The sequence below is a fragment of the Epinephelus moara genome, chromosome 17 (assembly GCF_006386435.1).
Source record: "Epinephelus moara isolate mb chromosome 17, YSFRI_EMoa_1.0, whole genome shotgun sequence".
In the NCBI taxonomy this organism is placed as follows: Eukaryota; Metazoa; Chordata; class Actinopteri; order Perciformes; family Serranidae; genus Epinephelus; species Epinephelus moara.
In genome coordinates, this window is record NC_065522.1 from 34679919 (window position 1) to 34685391 (window position 5473).

General features: G+C 38.9%; 1 protein-coding gene across 2 annotated transcripts in view; it reads left to right on the forward strand.

The window, feature by feature from the left end:
• LOC126403853 (ladderlectin-like) overlaps nucleotides 1-5473 on the forward strand; it is a 19279-nt gene that overhangs the window by 4024 nt on the left and 9782 nt on the right. The window lies entirely within an intron of this gene.

The following is a 5473-nucleotide window of genomic DNA, read 5'->3' on the forward strand; positions in this document are numbered from 1 at the left end:
ATTTCAGACAAACAGCTCAGACATAAATGTCTTGAGCAAAGAACGTCTTGCTGAGTCAGATATTCTTTGGTTTTATCAGATCAGTTGGTGGTTAGCAGTTCACAGTATTACACCATTTATGTTTTGACAATGATTTGTATCTTATCAGTGACCATAGTGTTGTGTCACCTAAACTTATCAGTTAGGAGTCACTGATCACATCAACAGTCTGAGGTCTTTGTTTGTGTCACATTCACTGACTCAACCAACTCTTTTCTTTTCTTTTTTGCTTGCAGGTGGGAGGTGCTGGGATGACCTCCAATGCTCCAACAAGTTACCGTCTGTCTGCGCCAGGAAGAGAAGATGATTCCAGGTCTGACACAGAGACATGAAGAACCCCTTAAAAGCACAAACACTTGTGTGCATGCTTTCATATACATCTTTCTTTACACCCTCAGTCTCACATGTGAGCTGAGTTTGTCTTTGCTATCGCTGTAAGGCTACTGAAGGAATGAAGCGACAAGTGACATAAACAGGAGCTGGATTGTCTCTGAGGCCTTGTGCCTTTAATGAGAGCAGACTGAATGTGTTATGAAAAGAATGCTTTTAGCACAAATCTACATATATTCTGCAAAGTAAACTCTTCTTTCTTGTCTTATGCAAAATTAAAGGCTCAAGCATCCAAACAAACTGGTCTGTCATAAATCTATCTATTACTGCAGCGTGGCTGTACACACTGCACCTTATACACCTCAGAGTGAAGCACTAAATAACACAAAATGACATGTGTGGTGTTGTACTCACCTTTGTAGCCTCCTTTTGTCCGTCACCAACAGAAAAAAGGAAACAGCGCTAATGCTACATCATCCTAAACGTTCAAAGAGCTTCCTGTTTGCAACAATGTGTCACCATTTAGTTGAACTCACTGGCGCCACCAACTGGTGCTGATTCCTGCAGAGGTCAATACCTAACTAATACCTCTTTTCCACCAAAATTAGAGTATGTACACGTTTTTTTTATTTTTAACACTGGAAAACCCAGTAAAAATAGGCGTTAGTGAACAGTAGAAAGCAGCATGGAGGCCTGAGACAACTTTACAATGATTACTTTTTATTATAAATCTCTTATTTATTCAGTCTGTCTTTCAAACTCGGTGCTGTTGGGAACATATTTTTAGGTCTCACACGGAGGCACCAAATATGTTGTGAACATAAATTAGGGCTTCACGCGGAGGCACCAATTATGTTGGGGTTAAATTGGCTATCGGAGATAATTAATAATTATTAATAATAATTAATAATTATATTAAATAATGTGACTTAATTAACATTAAATCACTTCGTGGGGCACCATTTCCATAAAGGGAAAATGATAGCCAGTTAAAGATATCAGTCTCATTAAAAACGTTAAACTATTACTTTGGAGTTTGATTAATAATTAAATTAATGACAACAACCAAAATGAACAGTAACGCCTGAAGGATCTCGGAGTTCTTGGCACAGCAGAGGTTGACTATTCATTCACTCTTGTGCAACATTAAACAGTCAGCAGGTATGATTCCAAAGAATTATATTTATTCACAAAGTAGCAAAGCAAAACCAAACACACAAATTCTAACTAACTATATACAAGCTTGGTGTGTATATGTGTGTGTGTGTGTGTGTGAGAAAGAGAGAGAAATACAGGGTTAGAATCGCTTTGGTGGTGTGCTGCTTTGTTAGCTGTCAGAGGAAGGTCTGAAAGAGCTGTGGTTCCAGGTGCAGTCTGTGTTGTGTCCTTTGTTCCACAGGTGAGCCAGTCGCTCGTGGTCTTTACAGAGTTAGACGCTGGGTGCTAACTCACTTGGTTCTCTTTGTTGCTCAAAAGCTAGTTGCAAACCTTGTGCTTGCAAGTCTAACTTCTCTGGTTCAGGTTTGCCTCAGCCTTGAGCGTGGACAAGTCGTAGTCCAGGAAAAAGAGTGTCTGTGAGCAATTGCCCCACATTTGATGGATCAGGGCAAGGAGCAAGGGTCTGAGCATCTGGGCTGTTCCAGGCCCAGCCGGAAAGAGGTGTGAACTGCTCTGCAGTTCCCGAGTAAGAGAGCAGGACTGTCTGAAGGGAGCAGACCTTCTACAGATGCCTGTGACATCACAGAGTCACATGTCACTGTAAAAGTTCTGTCCAATCAAGTTGTGAGACTTGTGTCTCACTGAGGTGTGAGGTGAGACACCCTGGAGATGGGTGTCAAATAGCTGTCTTTGTTTGGACAACAAAGAGTATGCAGAGAAGGAAGCCTTTAAATGTCCAGTTTAGATTTTACCAAATGACAAATCATCTGTGGTCCTGTGAATCCCAATAGTGCAGACTCATGTGAATTAATGTTTGAGTGCTGTGTTTACCTGGGTGTTTCCATCAATGCCGATTGAAGCTGGAGCCAATAAATACCCGTTACTACTGCAGAGACGTTTGACTTAGGTGTGAATGCTGATTGTAACTGTAGAGACAGTCTGTGCTCAAACACTGTGCTTGTTTTAATATGTAAAAACATTATACAGGGAGCAGCTTAACTGCTGCCACTCTTGTGGGAGAAACATTTTGAGAACATAATTTTTGTTTTAAAAACACTGTCATATCCAAGAAATGTTGTTAAGTTAATTTAATCAGTTTTGTCTCGTGTCTATGTTGTCTCGTGATTTCCTGTTTTATTTTGAAATCTATCTCTCCTCTCGTTTCAGGCAACTTGCTCCTTCCCCTGTGTGTTTTCCTGCTGGTCTGATTGTCTGCCTCACCCCTGATTGTTTCCACCTGTGCCCTTACCTTGTGTGTGTATATATTGTCTGTGTCTCCCTTTGTCCTGTGCCAGTTCGTCTTGTCCTTTGTGTCAGAGAACCAGCGTCGTGTCCATGCCATTTGCCATTGCCATTGTCAGGTCTTGTTGTTTTGATACTTTGTTCAAGTTTGATTTCTGTTTGTTATTTCCTAGTAGTAGTACAACCTCAGTAGAGTGATTTTCTGTTTGTTTTCTTTTAGTCTAGCTTTAGTCAGTGAGTTATAGTTTCTTAAGATATAGCGTTTACTTTCTAGATCACTTTTGTTCTTAGATTAAGTGTAGGTTTTTCCTCTGTCAAGAGTGATTTTCATTTTGTGTTTTTATTTAATAAAACTTTGATTTTGAACTTTGAGTCCCGAGTCATGCATTTGGTTTCAGGTCCTTTGTTCGGTCGTGACAAACACAGTTTTGGGGTTAGGTTTTAGGTAATCTTAAAACCGGGCTTATTGTTTAAATAAATGCATCCAAAACAACCAAAAAGCAAACAGAACAACGGCAGGGCATCAGGAGGAAGAAAACACTGAATTTATCAGGAGAGGCCGATAAAGTCTGTATGACTGTAAAAAAAAAAAATAAAAAACAATCTGTTCTGTGTTAAAAGTTACAGACAGGAAAACTCATCCCTGATTTAATCTTCACAAACTTCCTGCAGTTATTGTGTTCAGTATTTTGGTTAATTGTACAGTTGTTATGTTGTTGTTAAACACTGAATATAATAAGAAATATCCATAAATATGTCACTTAGTCAGGGGTGGTTCAGTTTACTCAATGATAGAAAAGAAGTCCCTGATGGAAAAGGTTGGGAACGCCGGGGTTAGATGGCCAAAGCAACTTCTTCTGATTCCAGTTCGCAACCTCCACTTCTTCTACTATGTTTATCGGTGTATTACAGCCATGTGTGAAGCGCAGTATAGGCCACCAACTTCCAATGAACCCTTTGAACCCTTTCTGGACTTCCCTTAAACCATTATTATCAATGAACAGACTACGAGACGCCATCGGAGGGTCAAATGTTTAGGACTCAACCCCTGTATCACCCCAGTCTTGACAAACACTTCTTTCAGCTACCCTTAGGCCAAAAAGCGGCAAAAGTTCACTTGAGACCCCCCCCGAATTTCCAAATGTCATCTTTTGAAAGGATCCACCCTGGGGGCAACACAACACGTTTGATTAACGACCCAAGCTAGGATCTTAAGACAATGCTTTCTAAGATGTGTCCCCTCGCATCACCCCGGGAAATCACGCCCTCCCCTCTCTTACCAAATGTTTCTGTGTGACAAACCTGATATGTCTGTTGGAAGTGAAATAATACATTTTATCTATGTTATAACATTGTAAATGTGCATAATCCTTGTTTGTTAGTTGAATGATGTTTTTCTTATTTTCGTAAGGCAAAAATTAAGGGAATTGCAAAATAAAGATTTTAATCCCTCATTTAACATGGAGCCACACTGCCATCTTGTGACGGTAGTTAAAGTGGGTTCCCTTAAGTAGCCCCATATTATATTTAGAGTTAAAATATAGTTGGGTTTATTAATCAACCTGTTTTCATGAATATGTGCTTCTTCATTTTGTTTTCATCATATGTTGCAACTATAGGTTCGTCTAGAGTGTGTGTATTTGAAGCAGTCTATATGTGTACTTTGCTGATACACACGGTATAATAATTGTATTAATTTTAATTGGATCTTAAAAACCGATTTTGACCATAATGGGAAGAGTATGCGCCTATCGCTTGTAACATGTCAAAGTATATGATCTCGTATAATAAAAAGCATTAAGTTTCTTTTGAAATAAAGTAATAAGCCTATTTTACAACTAAGAAGACCGCCTTATCAGACCCGCCCACTTTGGCCGGATAAAAACAAGTGGGCTCGGCACATCTCTCTCTTCTTTTTTGATCTCTTCTTTTCGTTTTTTGGCTCTCTTCTTTTTCTTTCTTACATTTTTCTTACGCTTTTATACTCGGTTCCTGCATAACTCTTTCATGCTCACAATCAAAGTTATTTTAAACTTTTAAATTATGCTTATCCAGTTTTCTTTTATCTCCAGTGTTTTCAACATTTTTATGCGCATTAATAATAACTTTGATAACAATATGTAACGGCCAAAGAGATTGTTTTCATTTTTATTATAAGCAAGTAATTATCACAAAGTAGACAAGCGCCTGTTCGACCTGCTTCTTCACCCAAAGATTCATCAGATCCAGCGGCTGCCAACCACTTATCACAGTGGTAATTGGTTTACAGATTTATTAATTTGATTAGTCGCTTCCCACATTAAGAGGGTGGTGCCCCAAACTTTATTACAAGTGCAAACATTCTCAAAAAGGTATTTCCCCTACATTCATTTGTTTGCTCAAAACCCATTTAGATTTCTTTTTAGAAATATTTCAAAAGTGTGTTTAAAATCGACAGTTGAATGGAAACATGACAGCTGTGAGCAGTTTCCATTAGGACTGCTTTCTATGAAAAAAAAAAAGTATTTTAAAAGGATGCCAGCATGTCTGTGTATCATGTGGATTAACAGAGATGGAAGTGCTGCTGTTTATAGTTCTGAGTCCCAAACATAACACTGTTTGTCATGGGGTGGCAGCAGAAATTTCAGCGATCACAAACCTGACGCTTGACACAGCTGAAGGAATGTGAGAAGTTGTTTTTGTGTAATTCTGGTGAACTGACCCT